This window comes from Dendropsophus ebraccatus, chromosome 2 (assembly GCF_027789765.1).
Source record: "Dendropsophus ebraccatus isolate aDenEbr1 chromosome 2, aDenEbr1.pat, whole genome shotgun sequence".
Lineage (NCBI taxonomy): Eukaryota > Metazoa > Chordata > Amphibia > Anura > Hylidae > Dendropsophus > Dendropsophus ebraccatus.
The window spans coordinates 72,599,686-72,625,313 of NC_091455.1; the positions used below are offsets into that span (position 1 = coordinate 72,599,686).

General features: G+C 44.9%; 1 protein-coding gene across 4 annotated transcripts in view; it reads left to right on the forward strand.

Annotated features, from left to right (window-relative positions):
• The window catches only part of PTPRM (protein tyrosine phosphatase receptor type M), a 597,029-nt gene that overhangs the window by 535,668 nt on the left and 35,733 nt on the right, over positions 1-25,628 (forward strand). The gene's annotated exons all lie outside the window — the stretch shown is intronic.

Sequence of the window (25,628 nt, forward strand, 5' to 3'; positions counted from 1 at the left end):
GGTTGTGGATAATGCAGCAGCTGATAGGACTGGGCGCCTCATGCTGCTGCTGACTTCCTCCTCTCTCCTATTGTCCCGACTGCCCAGTAGTGTAATATTACACCAGCTGCACCAGGACAGAAGAGCTTCCCTGTATAAGACCTGGGGGAAGGAGGGGAAGGGGGCGGCTGTGCTAGGACCAGTTACAGCAGGGCTCACTCTCAGATGGCAGAGGCTGCTGCCGTATATTCTTGAGTCTGACCCACAGGGACCACGGCAGCTGTGGGGGGATACTGGAGCAGGGCAGCCAGCTAGTGGGACAGCACTCGGGCAGAGAGACAGCTGCACTGACTGTGCACAGACCAGGGACGTAGCCAATATCTCTTGGGCCCTGGTGCAAGAGGTCAACTTGGGTCCTTTCCTCGACCAAGCGATGCTATTGGGGGTATATATATATATATATATATATATATATATATATATATATATATATATATATACACACACGCGCTATACTGTTAAATTGACTGACCAAATTCTGTATACTGAGACCAATATTACCAGTATATAGGGGGGAAATATTACCGCCACACCACAACCACTACCATCACCACCATATTGTTGCTGACCAAATCCAGTATACTAAGACCAATAAAACACAGTACCAAATTACAAGTAACAAATAATTCCACCACTACTGACTAACACCGCCCCATACCGACTTATACCAGCACATACTGACTAACACCACTACTGAATAAATCCACTGTACACAGATCATTATCACCTTATACAGTCATATAGAGGTAGAGCCAGCCCTACACAGGTTCTGTACACCATATACATTACAGTGCAGTTACATCAGGTGACTCACAGGGGACGTCTTCTCTGATTAGAGTTGTTCATTTTCTTCTTTTTTTCTTTCTCCATTTGCCCTGGGTCATTATGAGAACTTCTCCGAGCTACGAATCCACAGAATCTGCCAGAGAAACATATTAGGCTCCACACTCTTACACCAAACTGCACATCTGTATTGGCCCCTTTACCCCCTCATTTAGTGGGTAGGCTGACTGTATGTGATGCTCTTGTAGTATATACCCCCCCTCTGTGTAGCTTCCTTATAGATGGCCCCTTGTTCAGTCTTCCCTATATATGGCCCTATGTGCATCTCCTTGAGAAGCCCCCTCTGTGTAGTCCCCCTATAGTATATGCCCCCCCATGCTGTTCACTTTTACAGGTGCCCCCACCATATATATTGCCCCCTTCTGTTGTCTCCCCCCTTATAGATTGCCCCCTTCTGTTGCCACCCCCCTTATAGATTGCCCCCTTCTGTTGTCTCACTCCTTATGGATTGCCCCCTTCTGTTGTCTCCCCCTTATAGATTGTCCCTTCTGTTGCCCCCCACTTATAGATTACCCCCCCTATTGATTACCCCCTTCTGTTGTCTCCCCCCTTATAGATTACCCCCCTATTGATTACTCCCTTCTGTTGTCTACCCCTTATAGATTGCCCCCTTCTGTTGTCTCCCCCCTTATAGATTGCCCCCTTCTGTTGTCTCCCCTCTTATAGATTGCCCCCTTCTGTTGTCCCCCCCCTTATAGATTGTCCCCTTTTGTTGTCTCCCCCATTCTGTTGCCCCCTTCTGTTGTCTCCCCCCTTGTGCAGGTTAAAAAAAAAACAAAGCACATAACTCACCTGACACCTCGCTCCCCCGTCGCGGCTCTCGTCTTCTGTATCGCCCCCAGCCGATGCGCGCTCCCTCAGCATGTCCCGGCACTGCACGCACCAGTGACCTCACGTGCGCCAGGGCCGGTACTTCCTTCCTGTGCCGGAAGTACAAGGACGCCGGCTGACGCTGAGGTCACTGATGCGTGCTCTGCTGGGGAATCCCCGGGGAGGCGCATCAGGCATAGGCGTACTGTCCTATCAGTCTTGTGACCGCAAGGTCACAAGCTTGATAGTACAGTATGCGGCGCCAAGGTGGAGGCAGGGGGAAGCGTGGGAGGAACCACCTCAGGAGGAGGGCGCCGGTCGGCCAGCTAGGGGAGCACTCGGGCAGAAAGACAGCTGCACAGCTGTCTCTCTGCCTTAGCGCCCCCCTGCTGGCCAGGGGTGATGCGCCCTGTGCAAGCGCACAGGTCGCACACCCCAAAGGCCGGCCCTGCTGATGCATCTTGGTACTGCGTGTCACATTTTAGGCCATGTTACCTTTGTTAAAGGGGTTGTCTGGGACTTTTTATAAACTTGCATTGCATTGACTTCTTTGGGTGTTGTATGTTCTATATACACTTTCTTTTTTATTTCTAGCTCCTCTTGTGTTCTCTTTATTGTCTTTATTTTACTTCCTTTCATGTCGATCTCAATATCTGTTTTCTGTTTTTCCCGCTGAACATGATCACAGGTGAAGTCATCGAGTGGGTGAGGTAGGTGTCCCTCCCATGGGCTGGCTGGAATTCCAAACTGATTTTAGTCCTGCCCCTATAGGTAGAGCTAATATTGGAGCTCAGTAGAAGATGTAACAGAAAGAGCACTATGAAATGGAGAAGAGCAACTATCTTGTAGGATGCATTGTGGTTACCATTGTTGTCTTGTAGTGTTGGACTCCAACAAGTTACTTATCAGCCCCTGCTCTCCTCTATTTCATGGTGCCCTTTCTGCTGCAGCTTCTACTGAGCTTCAATCTTAGCTCCACCTATAGGGACAGGGTTAAAATCAGTTTGGAAATGCAGCCACCCCATGAGGGACACCTGTCCTGCCCACCTGATGACTCCACCTGTGATCATGTTCGGTGGAAGGAACAGGAAACAGATATTAAATGTGACATCACATGAAGTAAAGAAATCACAAGTAGAGTTGTCATGTTACTGATCTTGAGAACAAAAGAAGTGGTAGAAATAAATAATAAAATTTTATATAAAATAAGTCAATGTAATGTCAGTTTATTGGAAAGTCCTAGACAACCCCTTTAAATGAGGTGCAAACAGAATGTGAAACACATAATAAATGTGCTTTAGGCAAAATGAACCACACTGCACCAAGATGTGCCAAAGTTTGGCCCAGTTTAAGCCATCTTTGAAAATCCAGTTTAATGCATTTGGGCCAATCACTTATGCAAAATTGTGCATGAATAAATGTTATAAGTTAGTAGATGCATTGTAAGATACCTATGGTATATAAGGGTTGGGCCACAAAAGGCTTAAATGATGTGACTTTTCCAACTAGATTTGAGGTTGGAAAATTTGCATTGTTTCTGCAAGGAAATCCACAGCGGCAAATCCTCTGCAAGTTGTATGGAATTTAGCGCTGTAATAATGTCACTCAAAAACTCAACCCGTTACCCAATGCCTACATTTCTATTGGGTAAATGTACCTACTGTAGGTGTTAAAAACTGTAAAAACATGTGATGCCCCTTCCACTGTGCTCCACTGGGCTGTATGTATTTGTAGGTTTACTTTAGTGAGACACCAATAAAGCACAAACATTTGTACAAAAATAATATGAATGTAATAATAAATATAATGCTCCAGCTCATGCCTATAAGAGAAAAAGTAATATGGTAACAATGTCCAAAAAAACAAGAGAATAGAGAGGGCACTCACCATAAAATTCTTCTTTATTCAGTCCAAAACATTAAAATCAGGCAGAGTGTGTAGCAGTCGGCGGGGACGCCATACAATCACAAAAAGGGTGTGACAGCCGTTTTGGGATTGTACGGCGTCCCCGCCGACTGCTACACAATCTGCCTGATTTTAATGTTTTGGACTGAATAAAGAAGAATTTTATGGTGAGTGCCCTCTCTATTCTCTTGTTTTTCTGGAAGTTTCTATTTGTGTTTCACATATCCCGAGAGGTGCACCCCTGTCTTCACGTGCTTAAAGGTGTTTTCCGTAGTATCCGATATTAGATGTCGTGCCGAAAGCATGGAGTAGTTGGTTGCCGGCCTGCTGTTTTTCTTGCTTTGATCATGGTAGCAATGTCATCGCTCATCTCTGCAGTCACTGAAACTGAGACACTCTGAAAATTACAATGTGAAACATTTGTTCCTGTGAGGCATTTAAATGATGCTAAGTGCCTGTAGAAAATGTGACACATTAAGCAGATCAATATTTGCCTTATTATCGAGTACTAAAACTCTGGTAACCTTTGCCATATCATTACTGCAGGTACAAATTAACGTTGTATTCAAGCCTTTGATAGCACGGGTGGCCATTTGATGCCTCCTCCACCATCAGCATACTAATGAAACTGAACAAATGACAGATAATTATACTCACTGGGGTTTGGGGAGCATTTTTTTATAATGTTCCTCATCTGAGTGTTTAGGCACAATATGATTAGAACTAGTTAAAATATGTAAACATCTCTGTTCCTGATCACAATTATAGATCTGTAATATTCTTCTTTCTTCCATGTCAAGTTGAAAATTAGCCTTGACCTTGATGTTTCTATGCACTTAAAAAGTAACATAGTATACAGTAATATTCTGTTACCATACTGTACAGCCACCTTCTGGTACCCTAATATACAGCTGCCTTCTCATAACAGCATATAGCTGCCTTCTGGTAACATAATGTACAGCTACCTTCTGGTACCCTAATATACAGCTGCCTTCTCATAACAGCATATAGCTGCCTTCTGGTAACATAGCATATAGCTGCCTTCTGGTAACATAGCATACAGCTGCCTTCTGGTAACATAGCATACAGCTGCCTTCTGGTAACATAGTGTACAGCTACCTTCTGGTACCCTAATATACAGCTGCCTTCTGGGAACATTGCATATAGCTGCCTTCTCGTAACATAGGGGGAGATTTATCAAACATGGTGTAAAGTGAAACTGGCCCAGTTGCCCCTAGCAACCAATCAGATTCCACCTTTCATTCCTCACAGACTCTTTGGAAAATGAAAGGTGGTATCTGATTGGTTGCTAGGGGCAACTGAGCTAATTTTTATTTTACACCATGTTTGATAAATCTCCCCCATAGTGTACAGCTACCTTCTGGTACCCTAATAAACAGCTGTCCTCTGGTAACATAGTGTGCCGCTGTCCTCTGGTAACATAGTGTACAGCCACCTTCTAGTAACAGTGTACAGTCAGCCTCTGGCAACACTGTGTACATCTGCCCTCTGGTAACATAGTATACAGCTGCTTTCCGGTAACATAATATACAGCTGCCTTCTGGTAACATAGTACACAGCCGTCCTCTGGGAACATAGTATACAGCCGCCCTCTGGTGCATAGTATACAGCCGCCATCTGGTAACATAGTGTACAGCCACCCTCTGGTAACATAGTATACAGCCGCCCTCTGGTGCATAGTATACAGCCACCTTCTGGTAACATAGTGTACAGCTGCGTTCTGGTAACATAGTGTACAGCTGCGTTCTGGTAACATAGTGTACAGCTACCTTCTGGTACCCTAATATACAGCTGCCTTCTGGGAACATTGCATATAGCGGCCTTCTGGTAACATAGTGTACACCTACCTTCTGGTACCCTTATATACAGCTGTCCTCTGGTAACATAGTGTACAGCTACCTTCTGGTACCCTAATATACAGCTGCCTTCTGGGAACATTGCATATAGCGGCCTTCTGGTAACATAGTGTACACCTACCTTCTGGTACCCTTATATACAGCTGTCCTCTGGTAACATAGTGTACAGCTACCTTCTGGTACCCTAATATACAGCTGCCTTCTGGGAACATAGCATACAGCTGCCTTCTGGTAACATAGTGTACAGCTGCGTTCTGGTAACATAGTGTACAGCTACCTTCTGGTACCCTAATATACAGCTGCCTTCTGGGAACATTGCATATAGCGGCCTTCTGGTAACATAGTGTACACCTACCTTCTGGTACCCAGGGCCGCTTCTGCCATGAGGCGGAATGAGTATTCCGCCTCAGGCGGCACATTCTGGGGTCCCTTTAGGGGCGGCAACTTCTGCCCTGTCATCTGACTCCCGCCGCCCGCTCAGGTGTCCCCCTTTCCGCATCCCTAGAAGCTGCAGCTCTGCAGCTTCTAGGGATGCACTGCCGTCAGACTCGTGGCCCTCGGTGACAGGAGAGGACGCCCCCACTCACACTATAATCCTCTCCCCTGTACGGCATCCGCTGGGTGACAGGCCCCTCCCCCAGGCCAGGTCACAATGCTGTACAACAGAGAGCGTGTATGGCGCTGTGACCTGGCCTGGGGGAGGGGCCTGTGTGGCGTCTTCTCCTGTCACCGAGGGAAAGGAGAAGCGGTGGATCCCGGTCCGGATGGTGAGGAGGGGAGCAGGTGGGGGCCCTCAGGTTTTGCCGGGACTGTCCTGATTCTGACGAGACAGCCCCGGCAAAACCATGTCCCGGGAAGCTCCGCCCCCTGCCGCGGGAAGCCCCGCCCCCTGCCGAGCGCGAGTGATGTCACCCATGCAGAGCGGGAGAGGAGTCCCTGGAAGACTAGAGGGTCCATACTGGTGAGGTGAGTATGGCTTTTTTTGTTTTAAATACAGATGAAGGGGCTAGTGGTATGATGATCAAGGCACAGGAGGAGGATGAAGGGAGAAGTAGTATGATGATGAAAGGGCAGAAGGATGAGAGGGGTAGTAGTATGATGATGAAAGGGCGGAAGGATGAGAGGGGTAGTAGTATGATGATGGAAGGGCAGGAGGATGAGAGGGGTTATACTATGATGATGAAAGGGCAGAAGGATGAGAGGGGTAGTAGTATGATGATGGAGGGACAGGAGGATGAGAGGGGTAGTAGTATGATGATGGAAGGGCAGGAGGATGAGAGGGGTTATACTATGATGATGAAAGGGCAGAAGGATGAGAGGGGTAGTGGTATGATGATGGAGGGACAGGAGGATGAGAGGGGTTGTACTATGAGGATGGAGGAGGAAGGAGGATGAGAGGGGTTGTAGTTTGATGATGGAAGGACAGGAGGATGAGAGGGGTTGTAGTTTGATGATGGAAGGACAGGAGGATGAGAGGGGTTGTACTATGAGGATGGAGGAGGAAGGAGGATGAGAGGGGTTGTAGTTTGATGATGGAAGGACAGGAGGATGAGAGGGGTTGTAGTTTGATGATGGAAGGACAGGAGGATGAGAGGGGTAGTACTATAATGATGGATGGGCAGGAGGATGAGAGGGGTTATACTATGATGATGGAAGGGCAGGAGGATGAGGGGGGGTTATACTATGATGAAGGAAGGGCAGGAGGATGAGAGGGGTAGTACTATGATGATGGAAGGGCAGGAGGATGATAAAGTGGGTCGTAGTATGATGATGGAGGGTCTGGAGGATAAAGGTGGGGGTAGTAGTATGATGATAGGGCAGGAGGATGAAGGGGGGAGGAGGATGAAGGGGGGAGTAGTATGATGGTGGAGGGGGAAGGAGGATGAAGGAGGGAGTAGTATGATGATATGGGTAAGGTGGTCTCTGAGGCTAACAGTATTATTGAGTGTCTGAAGCTGGCAGTATTAGGCCGTCTGAGGCCTATACTATTTGGGGGTCTCTAACACTTGGCTCCCCATATGTCACCACCATTAAGACTGGCACTAATACATGCTCCTCTGCAGCCGCCGCTCTCCGCTCAAAGAAGTATCATGTTACTTCTTCGAGCGGAGAGCGGCGGCTGCGGAGGAGCGCACGCTCTCCCATAGATGGGCTATGGGACAGTGAGACAGGCGGGATCCTGCGGCGGAGAGTTCCACCGCGGAATTCCACCTGCTTTACTCAGTGTGAACATACCCTTAGTGTATGCACTTCTGTTATATAGTTCTGTATGCACTGTTGGTATGTAGTTATATATGCAATGCTGGTATATAGTTGTGTTTGCGGGGGAAGGGGCGCAGTTTCAATTTTCGCCTCAGGCAGCATAGAACCTAGAATCGGTGCTGGTACCCTTATATACAGCTGTCCTCTGGTAACATAGTGTACAGCTACCTTCTGGTACCCTAATATACAGCTGCCTTCTGGGAACATTGCATATAGCTGCCTTCTGGTAACATAGGGGGAGATTTATCAAACATGGTGTAAAGTGAAACTGGCCCAGTTGCCCCTAGCAACCAATCAGATTCCACCTTTCATTCCTCACAGACTCTGGGAGATGAAAGGTGGAATCTGATTGGTTGCTAGGGGCAACTGAGCCAATTTTTATTTTACACCATGTTTGATAAATCTCCCCCATACTGTACAGCTACCTTCTGGTACCCTAATAAACAGCTGTCCTCTGGTAACATAGTGTGCCGCTGTCCTCTGGTAACATAGTGTACAGCCACCTTCTAGTAACAGTGTACAGTCAGCCTCTGGCAACACTGTGTACATCTGCCCTCTGGTAACATAGTATACAGCTGCTTTCCGGTAACATAATATACAGCTGCCTTCTGGTAACATAGTACACAGCCGTCCTCTGGGAACATAGTATACAGCCGCCCTCTGGTGCATAGTATACAGCCACCTTCTGGTAACATAGTGTACAGCCACCCTCTGGTAACATAGTATACAGCCGCCCTCTGGTGCATAGTATACAGCCACCTTCTGGTAACATAGTGTACAGCCACCTTCTGGTAACATAGTATACAGCCACCCTCTGGTAACATAGTATACAGCCTCATTCTGGGAACATAGTATACAGCCGCCCTCTGGTACATAGTATACAGCCACCTTCTGGTAACATAGTGTACAGCCACCCTCTGATAACATAGTATACAGCCACCCTCTGGTAACATAGTATACAGCCACCCTCTGGTAACATAGTATACAGCCACCCTCTGGTAACATAGTATACAACCACCCTCTGATAACATAGTATACAGCCACCCTCTGGTAACATAGTGTACAGCCACCCTCTGGTAACATAGTATACAGCCGCCCTCTGGTAACATAGTATACAGCCGCCCTCTGGTGCATAGTATACAGCCACCTTCTGGTAACATAGTGTACAGCCACCCACTGGTAACATAGTATACAGCCGCCCTCTGGTGCATAGTATACAGCCACCTTCTGGTAACATAGTGTACAGCCACCCTCTGGTAACATAGTATGCAGCCGCCCTCTGGTAACATAGTATACAGCCTCACTCTGGGAACATAGTATACAGCCGCCCTCTTGGACATAGTATACAGCCACCTTCTGATAACATAGTGTACAGCCGCCCTCTGGTAACATAGTGTACAGCCGCCCTCTGGTAACATAGTGTACAGCCGCCCTCTGGTAACACAGTGTACAGCTACTTTGTGGTAACATAGTGTACGGCCGCCCTCTGGTAACATAGTGTACAGCTACCCTCTGGTAACATAGTATACAGCCGCCCTCTGGTAACATAGTATACAGCCACCCTCTGGTAACATAGTATACAGCCTCACTCTGGGAACATAGTATACAGCTGCCCTCTGGTACATAGTACACAGCCACCTTCTGGTAACATAGTGTACAGCCACCCTCTGGTAACATAGTATACAGCCACCCTCTGGTAACATAGTATACAGCCACCCTCTGGTAACATAGTATACAACCACCCTCTGATAACATAGTATACAGCCACCTTCTGGTAACATAGTGTACAGCCGCCCTCTGGTAACATAGTGTACAGCTACCTTCTGGTAACATAGTGTACAGCCGCCCTCTGGTAACATAGTGTACAGCTACCTTGTGGTAACATAGTGTACAGCCGCCCTCTGGTAACATAGTGTACAGCTACCCTCTGGTAACATAGTATACAGCTGCCCTCTGGTAACATAGCATACAGCCACCCTCTGGTAACATAGTATATAGCCTCACTCTGGGAACATAGTATACAGCTGCCCTCTGGTACATAGTATACAGCCACCTTCTGGTAACATAGTGTACAGCCACCCTCTGGTAACATAGTATACAGCCACCCTCTGGTAACATAGTATACAACCACCCTCTGATAACATAGTATACAGCCACCTTCTGGTAACATAGTGTACAGCCACCCTCTGGTAACATAGTATACAGCCGCCCTCTGGTGCATAGTATACAGCCACCTTCTGGTAACATAGTGTACAGCCATCCTCTGGTAACATAGTATACAGCCGCCCTCTGGTAACATAGTATACAGCCTCACTCTGGGAACATAGTATACAGCCGCCCTCTGGTACATAGTATACAGCCACCTTCTGGTAACATAGTGTACAGCCGCCCTCTGGTAACATAGTGTACAGCTACCTTCTGGTAACATAGTGTACAGCCGCCCTCTGGTAACTTAGTGTACAGCTACCTTCTGGTAACATAGTGTACAGCCGCCCTCTGGTAACATAGTATACAGCCACCCTCTGGTAACATAGTATACAGCCACCTTCTGATAACTTAGTATACAGCCACCTTCTGGTAACATAGTGTACAGCCGCCCTCTGGTAACATAGTATACAGCCACCCTCTGGTAACATAGTATACAGCCACCCTCTGATAACATAGTATACAGCCACCTTCTGGTAACATAGTATACAGCCGCCCTCTGATAACATAGTATACAGCTGCCCTCTGGTAACACTTACTTTTTGGTAACCGTACAACTTCTTCTCACTGACTGAACAACATTTAGCCCTGCAATTATATTAGGTATGTGTAGAAGATAACTACTCATTTCCCTATCAGTGTGGCCATTCCTGAGTATTATGAATAAACCTACCTTTATTTCAATTTGCAATGTTTATTTCCAGATTAGGCTAGGGCCACACTGCATTTATGCTGTCTGTTTAACATATCTTTTTACAGAGGAAAACTGATGTAGTTGTATGCCATCCTATAGAATCCTTTTTTCATTGACTTTATTATTACATTACTTTACATTATAAAATAAAAACAGATTGAAAGGGATCCATTTACATTAAATTTTTTAGCATACACAAAAATGTGGTTGACCATGTTTTTCTGTATGTTAAAACGAAACATTTAAAAATCTATCTGTTAAATGGAAAGCAAAAACGTAGTGTGAACCCAGCCTTGTGGTTTCTCTTTTCTGTATAGAACATATAGAACTTTAATATAGCAGATTTTCCTGGCAGCTGAATAAAGTATCAATGCCATGACCTCAACCGGCTAATACAGGCAGGACAACAACGAGCATGCCCAGTACCTGGATCAGCAGGCATAATAAAAAAAATTTTGTGGGCCTGCTCTCTAGAGTGAAGAAGTTTTTAAAGGTTGAATCTGTTTAGTCAGCAGCACCTTCTGTACAGATTACTCATTGTCAGGAAAAGTTGTTGAATGGCATGTGAAGAGTGGCTGTGCTTAATAATAGCTATTAAATACCAGGAGGAAAGGGCTCCATTGTTACACAGACGTAGCACAAGGACAGGATGGTTAGATGTAGAGATGAAAGGAACAAATTGATAGTACTTACACAAAGAAACTCCACACTAAGGAGCACACCACAGTCATTCTGGAGATATAGATAGAAATGGATTCTAGTCTACTGAGGAAAGCTTTCGCTAAAAGGTATCTCTTATAGTTAACGACATGTTGAGAAATAAGCAGGAGACTCCGAGGTTCATGACCCAACAATTGCACATGTATCTACAGACCATTATTTTGTGCTCAGCATGTAGAAAAAAAAAATGTAATATTTCCACTGACCTGAATACCTGAAAGTGCACTGTTTTATCAAATTAACAGATGGTAAACTACTTGGGTTTGTTTGTAGCTCAGGGAGGAACCTGCTCCGTGCTCACTGAAGAAAGACTTGCTTTGGTCAGAGGTTGACAGACAGCAATGCTGGGATGGCGCTAGTACATGTAATGCAATTGTTACGGTTTATGAAAGTAAAAATGAAGAAAGGGCAGATGGAGGAATAGGAAATGCAGGTCACCTGCTCTGCAACAATGTGCAAGTTTTGTCAACTGTGAAATAGCTTTTCACAAGCATACGTTAGTTGTCATCGGCTTTAGTTCACACCTCACATTGTCATCACAAAAGAAAAGGTGCATGAATGCAAAAACTGCAAGTGTAAACTGCTCATCTGCTGTAACATTTAGCGTACGGCTGCAGGCGCCTGTTCTCCAAATCATATATTCTTCTAGTTAACCTTTGGAGAATATCAGTTTCTTCCTACTGCGTTTAGCTGAACAGAGCTCATTTATCCATAGTATCTTAAAAGATTTGGACCAGAGAAACATTATTTGAAAACATCTCTGTTTTTGTACATGTTTGCAGATGATATAATTTTGTCATAAAAAGTGAAATACAATGTCTACCTTACATATCACACATATTTCTCGGCAATTCCCCTTTTGAATAGCCGTCTTTAATCTAGAAAGTGAAAAATATATAATAAAATGTCATAACGTCATAATATAATAAATTTATTATTAATGGCAGGAATATATAACAGTGGGAGAATGCATAGCACGGGCATGGATTAAAGGAATGCTCCTTATTCTGTCAGTCTGACTTTCCTCTATAATCACAGCATTGAGCTATTTGCAATCTTTGCTCTGCACAGCATATAATTCCTTCTGCAAAAAAACTTGAGCTTTTCCTTCTGTAAAACATGTTTAGGAACTGATTTGGAAAATAACTTGTTTGGCACATTTATGATTGCAAGGGAGGAAGGCTTATTCTATGGCTACGTTCCCACAATGTATGAATAATGGCAAACAATTGCTGAAATTAATGATCATGATTTGAGTCAGTCATGAAGCAGTTAGGCTATGTTCACACACCGTCAAAATGGAAAGGCCATCATTATATGATAACAACTAGTGATGAGCGAATTTAGGCTATGTTCACGCAAGCTATGTAGTAATCACGGCCATTGTACGTTCACACGTACCGTATCCGAGTATACCAAGTTCGCAGCGAAATCCGCTGTGGATACCTCTCCTGTCATTTCCAATGTGATAACGTACTCTCAGCAGGATTGTCATCCAGCTGTGAGTATGTAAATGCTGGCCCCATTAACCCACCACCGCCGGGGAGATACTTTACCTGCTCCACGATCCGTCCACATCTGAGGCTACCGGCTCCCAGAGGTCCCACGCAGCCAATCAGTGCATGGCCCCACCACGCTCCTCTTCATACTTCTGGATTATAATCATTTTTTTGTTAATAATACTGGGGTGCTGCCCAGATTGTTCCTGATTCTCATTTAAATAAAGAATATTAAAAAAGATATAGAATATCCCATCCATGTGTTGCAACATTTTTCTGCATGTACAGTACACTGACCTGCAAATTTGCAGTAAATTCTGCAGCTGGTTTGCACATGAAAAAATCCAATGCATGTGGATTTATCCTTTGAATATTAAGGTAAATGGTATCTTAAAGTAAAAGTAAATCCTATAAAGAAGCTTATTTATTGCTCTATGATTTGTGGACATGCAATGGAAATCCAGTTTAAACATGCAGCTCTCCACAATCCACAAACTGGCACGGTATTTATGCTTGGGCTCACAACTAGCTGTAAATCCCACTCTGCCCTCCGGGCTTCATTGCATTTTAATTTATGCCCAAGACAAGTGGTTCTATAATCATTTATTAAAATGCCAGGCTACAATTTGAAATTCATCAATGTGAAAGTAGATAAAGCTTTTGAAGAGAATTATATTTGAAGCGAGCCATTTGCTGGGATGAAGCTTCTTGTTTTAGCTTTAGACCGAGTATCTATCAAACGGAGCGCTCTGGCTATCGCATCCAAATATTCCAATGTAACTCCAACAATATTAATTGCAATCACAGCATCTTGTGCAGTTTGATACGGTAGTACACTAGACTGCATTGTATCTTTACATAGACTTATAAGAGATGCCTCTTGCTGATGTAACTGGGTAAATTCTATACATTTTGGGATCTATATCTCCATGTGTCATGCTTTTCTGTGACTATAGACAGAACAGTATTAAGGTATTTTAACACTATACACTCTTCTCTGTTAAAAAAAAAAAAAAAAAACGAAAAACATTATTTTGCTATATAAGGTGTGACCAACATTTTTATCCAATGAACTTGGTACGAAAGAATTTTCTTCATAGTACTATATTCATGAAAATGCACAGATGCTGCTTACAAACAGATCAGACCGGTGACGAGGTGATCATGTGGCCTCTTTTCTGTTTTTCTACATGATGGCAAATTTCCTCATTTCATTTTGTTAATTACAGTACATTCTGAGGCTACATTCATACAGCCCTTGTTCTGTTCACAATTGCAGACAGAACATAGAACCAATGTTATTCACATGTTTGCACGTGAATACAGGATCACAATCCATGCCGCAAAAAATTAGCCCTGCTGTGATGCGGATCACAATTTGCAGGATTGCTGTGCCAATGTAGTGCTTTGTGAAGCACTATGGGAACCATGAAATTCTAAAGGGGTCACCCCCTATGAAAAATCAACATTTTACTCTAAAATCCTGTAGCGGTTCATAGAAAACATCAGGTTTGAAGAGATGTGTCAGCTGGGTGGCTCCCCTCCGGCTTCAGCTCATTGATCTCTGCTTTATTGATATCTCCCTATGTGCAAATAGAGTGAAACATATCCGTACTATGTCATGGACCTGGATGGAACTAAATAATGTATACCAGTCATGTCAAACTCTGGCCCGTGGACCAAATCTGGCCCGTGGTGCCATTATTTTTGGCCCGCCACACTTTTCCATTGCTGTGTTAAATCTGTCCCTCCTGACGTTGCAGCAGATTATAATATGGGTGGTCTGGATGGCCGCTCAGGCCGCCCATATTATAATCTCGTAGGCCACAGGCTACTATATAAGAAACTATTTTAGGGACTGGCTTTTATATAAGAGACTATTGGGGAGGACTGGCTACTTTATAAGACTATTGGAGAGGGCTGTCTACTATATAAGAGAATATTTGGAGGGCTGGCTACTATATAAGACACTATTAGAAGGGCTGGCTATTATATTGGGCACTATTGGAAGGGCTGGCAACTATATAAGACATTTTTGGGAGGGCTGGATACTATATAAGACACTATTGGGGGCTGGCTACTATGTAAGACATTATTGGGAGGGCTGGCTACTATATAAGACACTATTGGGGCTGGCTACTATATGTGACACTATTGAGACTGGCTACTATATTGGAAACTATTAGGTGTGCTGGCTACTATATGGGTCACTATTGGGAGGGCTGGCTACTATGTGGGGCTCTAATAGTAGGCCTGGCTAGCATGTGGGGCACTATTGGGAGGGGGGGGGCTACTACATGGGGCACAATTATGGAATTACCTACTTCTTGATGATATATTGGGTAACTACCATGTGGGGACAACTACTTTAGAATAGGCAGTGGCAGAAATGCCACATGCAATTTTCATTAAATATTAAGGTTGGCCCGCAACTTTGTTAAATTTTTTTATTTTGGCCCACTGTGTGTTACTTTTTATTTGCTATTTAAACATTTATTTTTATTTTCAAGTATAGCTACAATAAGTGTTAGGGCCCTATTACACCAGCAGATTATCTGATAGATTTATTTGAAGCCAAAGCCAGGAATGGACTATAAACAGAGAACTGGAAAGACTGAGAAAGACTGGAAAGACTATAAACAGAGAAAGGAAAGACTGAGATTTCTCCTCTTTTCAAATCCATTCCTGGCTTTGGCTTAAAAAATGTTAGATAATCTGTTGGTGTAATAGGGCCCTTACGTATATAAAATGTTTGCTGTGTCTTAAAAAAAAATGTGTGTGTGTGTGTGTGTGTGTGGGGGGGGGGGGTCAGTCCTGATAGACCATATTTATTACCTATGCACAGAATAGGCTGAACCCAGCTTTACTGGCTCTCTCTGTTATCCCCATAGATTGTGCATGGAGAATCTAAGCACATGCTTTAGCGTTGGCTTAGGGTTTGTGTATTTAATGCATAATCAAGCAAAATATTGGGAGGAATACATAAAAAATATCTGGTTTCCACAAAGCAACAATTCAGGGCTTAGCTTTCATTTTACCAGTGTTCATTAACCCCTTAAGGACCGGGCCTGAAATGGCCTTAAAGAACAAGTGCCATGAAAAACTTTTTCCCAGTAATTGAAGCACATTAAAAAGTTATATAACTCTGTAATGTGCTTTAATCACCTATCTGCCTCCCTTCCCTGTCTTTTCACCCCTCCACCCCCCCCACCAGGAAGTGTCCTGACTCACACAGACCTGATTACTGTCGTCACCGTCACCAAGCTCTTCTCTCAGCTCCTTCTCCTGTTACACTAGCCTCCCCCTCCCCTGACTTGTCAGGTGACAGGCTTGCTCACCTCCGATTGGCTGAACAACTGCAAGCCATTACTTGTCACATCTCACTTGCATACCTTCCCTCAGACTGACTCCGGCAGATAGGCAGCTCCCCCCTCCCCTCATACCCTCTCTCCTGCTGCCGTGGACTCAGTGAAGGAGTCATGTCACTAGAGAAGATAAGCTGAGCAAGCAGAGTCACCTGACAAGGAGGGGAGGGGGAGGCTGGTGTAACAGGACCTAGAGCAGCCCTCCTGCTGATGACTCATCCTCACAAGAAGGAGCTGCCTAGTGACGGTGACGACAGTAATCAGGTTTGTGTGAGTCAGGACACTTCCTGGTGGGGGGGTGGAGGGGGGAAAAGACAGGGAAGGGAGGCAGATAGGTGATTGAAGCATATTACAGAGTTATATAACTTTGTAATGTGCTTCAATTACTGGAAAAAAGTTTTTCATGGCACTTGTCCTTTAAGGACCGGAGCAAATTTTATGAATTTGACCAGTGTCACTTTATTCATTAATAACTTCGGGATGCTTTTACCTATCCGGCTGATTCTGAGATTGTTTTCTCGTGACATATTGTACTTCACATTTCTTGTAAATTGGAGTCGATACTTATAACGAATCTTTATGAAAAAAACCAAAATAGCGTGAAAAATTGTGAAAAAATGAATTTTTCCAACTTTAAAACGTTTCTGCTTTTACAGAAAATGGTTATACCACAAAAATTATATATTAAATAGCATTAGCAACATGGCTACTTTATGTTGGCGGCATTTATTAAACTATATTTCATTTTTTTTAGACAATAGAAAGCTTAAAACATTAGCAGCAAATTTCCAAATTTTCAGTAAAATTTCAAAATCAGATATTTTTAGGGACCTGTTCAGGTTTAAAGTGTATTTGAGGGGACTGTATGTTAGAAAGCCCCACGAAGCACCCCATTTCAGAAACTGCACCCCCTAAACTCTGCAAAAGCACATCCAGAAAGTTTTTTAACCCTTTAGGGGAGTCACAGAAATAAAAGCTAAGTGTGTAAGAAATTTGAAAATTTAAATTTTCTGTGCAGAGTTTTTATTGTAATCCAATATTTTTCAAAATTATAAACTTATTACCAGAGAAATGCACCCCAATATTGATTGCCCCGTTTCTGCAGTTTATAGAAATACCCCATATGTGGCCCTATTGCGCTATTTGACGCAACCACAAGCCTCAGATATAAAGGAGCGTCTAGTGCATTTCAATGGCTCTGTTATATTTGGTCATTTCTGACTGTACCACTTCAGGTTGGCAGAGGCTCTGGGGTACCAAAACCTAAAAAACACCCCTAAAGGGATGTAACAAGGGGTGCGGTGAGCATCTAGACCCCACAGGTGCTTCACAGATTTTCCGAACAATATGGCGTGAAAAAAGACAAAAGTATTTTTTACACTAAAACGTTGTTCTAGCCTTCAATTTTTCATTTTCACAAAGGGATAAAAGGAAAAAAAAAACACAAAACATGTAGCGCAGTTTCTCCCGAGTACGTAAATACCCCACATGTGGACATAAAGTGCCAAGCGGGCGCAGGACGAGCGTCCAAAGGGAAGGAGCGCCAATTGGCTTTTGGAAGCTGGATTTCACTGGAATGGATTTCAAGGGCCATGTCGCATTTACAGAGCCCTCGTGCTGCCAAGACACTGGAAACCCCCCACAAGTGACCCCATTCTGGAAACTACACCCCTCAAGGACTCTAACAAGGGGTGCAGTGAGCATATGGACCCCACTGGTGATGGGCACAAATGTGGAAAACTGTGACCTGAAAGTGAAAATTTTCATTTTTTAACTTTCACGGCACAAATGTGCCTGTCACCAGTGGGGTCCATATGCTCACTACACCCCTTGTTACATTCCTTGAGGGGTGTAGTTTTCATAATGGGGGTCACTTGTGGGGGGTTTCAACTGTCTTTGCAACACAGGGGCTTTTTAAATTCAACATGGCCCCTCGAAATCCATTTCAGCCAAATCCAGCCTCAAAAAACCAAATGGCGCACCTTCCCTTTGAAGGCTTAGCCTGCACCCGCATGGCGCTTTATGTCCACATGTGGGGTATTTCCGTACTCAGGGAAAATTGCTCTACACATTGTGGTTTTTTTTTATCTTTTAGCCCCTTGTGAAAATGAAAAAATCAAGACAAGATCAATGATTTAGAGTAAAAATTAAAAAAAAATTACACTAAATGTTGGTCTAGCCTTGATTTTTTTCCATTTCCACAAAAGGGTTAAAAAAGAAAATAAAAGCAAAACGTGTAGGGTAATTTCCCCTGAGTACGAAAATACCCCACATGTGGGCATAATGTGCCATATGGGCACAGGGCAAGCCACCAAAGGGACAGAGCGCCATTTAGAGGCTGGAATGGAGGATGGAGGCCATGTCGCAATTACAAAGCTCCTGTGCTGCCAGGACAGTAGAAACCCCCCACAAGTGACCCCATTCTAGAAACTACACCCCATAAGAAATCTAACAAGGGGTGCAGTGCGCATATGGACCCCACTGGTAACAGGCACATATGTAGAACATGTGCCGTGAAAATAAAAAATACCATTTTTTTCATTTTCACGTCCCAAATGTGGCCGTCACTAGGGGGCCATATACCGGCTGCCCCCCTTGTTAGATTCCTTATGGGGTGTCGTTTCCAGAATGGGGTCACTTGTGGAGGGTTTCTACTGTCCTGGCCGCACAGAGGCTTTGTAATTGCATCATGGCATCCTCTAATGGGAATGGCGGCCATACCTATTTAGCTTGGGAAAAGGGACAATTCTAATTTATTTGGGGGTATTAGGCCAATTATTAGTTTATAAGGTTGAAAATGACAGGTGTCCATCAAATTCAACCTGTGTTGATCCAGAGGAAGGCAAAAAACCCTCGTAAGGCAGACGACAGTAGCCTCATCACTGGGAAATAATTCCTTCCCGACTCCATAATGGTAATCAAAATAATCCCCGGATCAACGTGACCCCTGAAATAGGAATAAGGGACAGAATTTAGAAAATGTAGAACTCCAATGACGTGTGGTACGCCTTGAAGCGATCCAGTATGCAGAGGCTGGGGTGATCAGGACAGGTGGCACACTGGAAAATGGTGTCCTTCCTAATCCCCCTGTTACGCCACACTCTGCACTTCTTATGGGGTCTCCTGTTTTCCAGTGTGGGGGGCGTCACCTGGAAAATGTTGCCCTGGTGCGATACGGGGTCCTTCATATCCAGAAGCGCTGGGTCCGCTCCATGGCTGCTAAATATAAGGGCTCTATTACTGCTTCTGATATTTTCTGATCGTGACGCAAGCTACAGTAGCTCAGGCAGCGAGGGACCGGAAGAGGGGGGTGCTGGAATAAAAGTTATCCCCGTCCAGGTGGTAACCTTTATCCAGCAGTGGGAAGATCTGTTCCCAAACGATCTCCCCACTAACTCCGAGGATGGGGGGGGCATTGTGGGGGCATCTGGGGGCTGGATTTGGGTGTCCCTTCCTTCATACACTCTAAGGGTACGTGCACACTGCGGAATGGCGAAGGATAACCCTTTGTGCATTCGGCAGCTGCCCCCCCGGCGCACTGATGCGGGCGCGCGTCTCCGTCCGTGTCATAGACTCCATTCTATGCACGGGCGGATTTCGCTCTCCGTCCAACGTGTTCATTCTTTGGACGGACGATGGAATCTGCCTGTGCATAACATGGAGTCTATGACACGGAGGGAGACGCGCGCCTGCATCAGTGCGCCGGTGGGTGCCAGCTGCGGAATGCACAAAGGGTAATCCTTCGCCATTCCGCAGTGTGCATGTACCCTAAATCTGAGGTACTCTCACAGAGTTTGTAGAATTTCACGTCATACCGTCATCTCTTATTGGGACGGTACTGGCGGAAAAGACGTGTCTGGGGGGCAGCGTACGCTACGCTACCCCCAGACACATCACTGGATGATGAGGATGAATGGAGGAACGAAGGATCCCCCCATTCATCCTCACTTGCTGTTTCAGTGTCGGAGGCAATAATAACGTATGCGACCGATACCGAAAACACGCCGGGGGCCACTTTTATATAGGGATTGGTATATGGGGTATGTAGTGGTGTAGTGTCAAACTTTATTCAATGTAGTGTAGTGTGATGTAATGTAGTGTTTTTTACGTGTTTTTTTACAGTAAGTATAAAAAAAAAACCTACGCCAAAAATGGTGTTGCTGATAAATGCCGCACTAATATGCGGCACTTATCAGCAGACCGTGGCAGTAGGATATAGAAAAAAAACACCCTACGCCAAAAATGAGGAGTTGCTGATTAGCAGCGCACTTTCGTGCGCTGCTGATCAACACTCAGCGGCGATAGGGTGCGGAAAATAGAAAAAAATAAAAATTGGAAAAAAAAAACAAAAACTTTTACTACATGCTGAACATCCCTATAGTGGCAGATACGTGCATTACACTTATCAGCCGCTAGGGGGCAGCAGAGCTCAAGATCCGAAAAAAGACGACGCTGGAGCCGAAAAAAGACGACGCTGGAGCCGGAAAAAGCCGATCGGGGACCGCACGGAAGAAGCTGAAGACCCGACAAGAAGAAGAGGACGCCGGGAACCCGGAAGACGCCGATCAGGACCCCGGGACAGGTGAGTAATGTACAAATACCTGCTCTGGACCCCTCAGCTACCTAGCTGAGGGGTCCAGAGCAGGTATTTATTACTTGTGGGGACTTTGATCGCCGTGAACATTCGGCCGGTACCGGCCGACCGTTCACGGCGATCGGGACGGTGGTACCGTGACCACCATTACTTTTTACAGTAATGGCGGTCGGTGCCATCCTCGGACAGCACCGACCGCCATTTTTTCCGGGTCATCGGGTCACCGATGGCCCGAAAAAGGTTCCGATCGCCGCTATGAGCTGATCAGCCAATAGCGGCGATCGTCGGCATGGGGGGGTTAACAACCCCGCATGCCGACAGGGAGAGATAGCCTGCTATGTATTATAGCAGGCTATCTCCCCCGATCGGGACCCGGCCGGCCGCGGCGCCCTCTTAAAGGACCCGCGTACCGGTACGTCATGGGTCCTTAAGTGACAGTGATCCATGACGTACCGGTACGTCATGGGTCCTTAAGAGGTTAAAGGGGTAGTTCAGCAAAAAATGTTTTTCTTTCAAATTAACTGGTTATAGAAAGTGCCAGAGATTTGTAATTTTCCTCTATTAAAAAATCTCAAGTCTTCCAGTACTTATCAGCTGCTTTGTGTCCTTGAGGAAGTGGTATTCTTTCCAATCTGGGGAGCAGGAGAGGTATTCTATGGGGTTTTGCTCTTGTTCTGGACAGTTCCTGACATGGACAAAGGTGGCAGCAGAGAGCACTGTGTGAGACTGGAGAAAATACACCACTTCCTGCAGGACATACAGAAGCTAATAATTGCTGGAAGATTTGAATTTTTTTAACAGAAGTAAATGACAAATCTCTGGCATTTTCTGGCACCGATTGATTTGAAAAAAACTTTCTCTTTTCTGCTGAACAACCCCCTTAAGAAAAGAAATCTGTTGTGTGATTGGCTACTATGGGCAAATCAGACAGTTTATGTCTCACACTGTTTTTAATCCCCCCCCCTCCCCCCCATTGTGTTTACATATATTAGTTTTATAAAATGAGTATGTAAAAAGGGCACATCTACAGTTTTATATCATGTTTCACTTATCAGTGTATAAATGGACAATAAAAATGTATATAATTTACTTTAAAGGAGTTGTCTGATAAAATTGTGCAATATGTGCATGGACTGAGATAATGGGGAAAAAGATGATACTCATTTTCCCCAACCCTCCATTGCATCCATTCCAGCATGGACCTGTTATTAGGAGAGGTGTTATCTATAGGCCTCCGGGCCTAAAACATAACATGTTGATGAATAAAAATGTCATTAAAGGGGGCGACATTATAGTTATGGGTGACTTCAACATGCAAGATGTAACATGCCACTTGCATGAAACTTACATGTAAAAGCAAGATTGTAATAGAGGCCCTTACAGGGGCATCTCTAAAACAGCTTGTGAAATCACCAACCAGGGGAGAGAACATTCTAGAGTCGATATTTACTAATACGGATCAGATATCTAAAGTTAGAGGGGAGGAAAACTGAGGTTCCAGTGACAACCACTGTTTATGGTTTGACATACAAATTTAATGCGTCTGATCCTATGCTGCAGCCAAAGTACTGGATTTTAGAGAGACAAATTTTAAAGGACAACTCCCACGGGACCCCAAAAAATAAAAAAACACAGACACACACAGACACCATACTCACCATCCCTCCGGTGACGATCGCCACTCGATTCGCCCGCCGTCCGCCTCTCCGTCGCCGCCGTCCGTCATCCAGCGATGTCTCCAACTTCCGGGTCCAGGGGATGGAAAAGGCTGCCAGTGCGCTTGCGCACCGGCAGCCTTTTCATTGGCTGGAGCGCATCACATGGCTTCCAGCAAGCTCAGCCAATCAGGGCTGAGCAAGCTGGAAGCCATGTGATGCGCTCCAGCCAATGAAAAGGCTGCTGGTGCGCATGTGCACCAGCAGCCTTTTCATCCCCATTCACTTTGCATGAAGACTCCGAGGAGGAAGAAGACCCGGACCGCCCCCGGCTCTGACGTCGTCGTCACCAGATGCCGCCCCGGAGAAGAGGACCGTGACGATCGTAATAGGTAATGTATACATTCCTTAACTTCCGGGGTGGAGGGTCGGGGGTCCGAAAGTGGGGGAAGGGGGCCAGGCCGGGTATTTAACCACATTACAAAGTTATATAACTTTGTAATGTGTGTTAAATGAGCAAAAAAAATTTTTTGTGGGAGTTGTCCTTTAATTCAAACAAAACATAAGACAGCGCTCCACAGCGTAATTCAGACACGGCTGAAGTTGTGAAAGAAAGAACATAGAACTCTCACCTGAGTAGGTTGTGCTGGTATACGGCACAACTCTTACTGATAGCATGTGAATGAACCGCAGCCACTCCCGACTAATCCCCACAGGGATTAAAGACAGTCAGTCCCCCTCCACTCCAAGACGGGTAAAACAGGCGCAGGTCTAAGGGGTAATAGTAATATAAAATATCATAAAATTTATTAAAAGAATTATGCCAGCGACACAATGCGTTTTAAGACTGGTCCAGTCTCTTTATCAAGTGTTTAAGACACTTAGACACTTGATAAAGAGACTGGACTGGTCTCGAAACGTGTCTTGTCGGCATAATTCTTTTAAAAATTGTTATGATATTTTATATCACTATTACCCCTTGGACCTGCGCCTGTTTTACCCGTCTTGGAGTGGAGGAGGATACTGACCAAATTTTAATTCATGCATCTATGCTGGTCTTTTTCTGCCGACAATCTTCTTTGTTTCTATGAAAGTCTAAGTCAGTACTTCCCAACCTTTTCAACCTCAGGACACCCCTTGAAAAAAAAAAAATTACCTTGGGGCCCCACTACTTAATAATGTTCTACAAAATATGAAAACCGTCATTCAGTGATACACAGGTGATGTCATCTTTGACCTGAGGCGTCACTTTCCCTTTTCCTCTCCATCAGGTCCAGACCACCATGATGATTTCTTCCAGCTACGTTTCATCTTTTCAGAACCTGCCAGACAGACATTTTAGGCTCCGCACATTTCTAGTAACTCTCTTCGCTTTCTTCCTCCTATAGGCTCCCATAGTAACTGCGCTGTTTGGTGTTATGTGCAGTAAAGCGAGTAGGAATGTGGGTTGTCCCCTGTATGTAGGATCCCCTTATGTACCCTCATATACTAATAATGCCCCCAGATGTGCCCCCCTATACTAATAATGTCCCCTGCTGTGTACCTCCATACAATAGAAATGCCCCCTGATGTGCCCCCTTATACTAATAATGCCCCTGCTGTGTACCCCCATACAATAATAATGCCCCCCTGATGTGCCCCCTACTGTGTACCCCCATGCAATAATAATGCCCCCTTCTTTGCCCCTTATACTAATAATGCCCCGTGCTGTGTACCCCCTACAATAATAATGCCGCCAGATGTGCCCCCTGCTGTGTACCCCATACAATAATGATGCCCCCTGCTGTGCCTTCACATACTAATAATGCCCCCAGATGTGCCCCCTTATACTAATAATGCCCCCTGCTATGCCCTCATATACTAATATTGCCCCCAGATGTGCCCCCTTATACTAATAATGCCCCCTGCTATGCCCTCATATACTAATATTGCCCCCAGATGTGCCCCTTTATACTAATAATGCCCCCTGCTGTGTACCCCCAAACAATAATAATGCCCCTGCTGTATACCCCATACAATAATAATGCCCCCTGCTGTGCCATCATATACTAATAATGCCCCTGATGTGCCATCTTATATTATTAATACCCCTGCTGTGTACCCCATAAAAAAATAATGCCCCCTTCCCTGCCCCTAGTAATTATGTCCCCCATGATTTGCCCCCCATACTTCTAAGCCCCCAACATGCTGTGCACCAATAGTTGAAAAACAAAAACCATCATACTCACCTAATTGGGGCTGAGTGGCTGCAGGGAGCAGCTCTTCTTTCTCTTTAGACTCCATCTTGCGACCCGCGGAGAACCTTTGGCAACGTCGTCCCATAGGCTGCAGGTATGAAGTGTCGGCGGCCTATGGGATTGAATGTAGGAGCAGGACGCTGACAGGTCCTGCTCCTACATTCTGTTGACTTTAATGTTCCGCCCGCTGTGAGGGCAGAACATGAAAGTGACAGTGTCACAATTCCCACCGGGATCCCGCGGCACCCCTGGTGGGTTCTCACGGCATCCCAGTGTGACGCGGCACATTGGTTGGAAAACACTAGTCATGACTGAGAAGAGTTCTCTGCTTCCATTTTGTCACACAGAAAGTTTCCACTCAGCTCTCAAGCATTGATTGGCTGATTGGGCACTTTTTGTGTCCCCGTAGGAAAGCAAATCACTCATCGCAGCTTTTGGAATGGATGTAGCAGGGGATTGGGGCAGGTGAGTATAATCTTTTTTACGACCAAAACTGTACGTCACAAGTGGATGCCGTCAGAAAACCTACAAAGGACATTGCCACTAAAAGCTGCAAAACTGTACTAAGCAGAAGTGCAACTCTTGGAATATTACTGCCCATTAAAATCTATGTAAATCTCCTGGTTTATGTCACATGCTGTGTGCCTTCAGCTTCAAAACTCCGGAGTGAAATTCATTATTTACAACAATAGGATCAACATTGTAGATAACATCTTCCAAATCGGGTAAATTAAACAGAAGTCTAATCTTCATTGTCAAAGCTGTTATCTCGTCTTTATTAATAGTACATCTAATTGGAATACAAAGAAAAATCTTCAACCGGTATGAAAGCTAGGAATAACAGCGCACAGTTGGTAACACTGCAAATGCTATCCATGAATATATTACCTTTCAAGCTGCACTCTTTTAGCATCTCACTACCT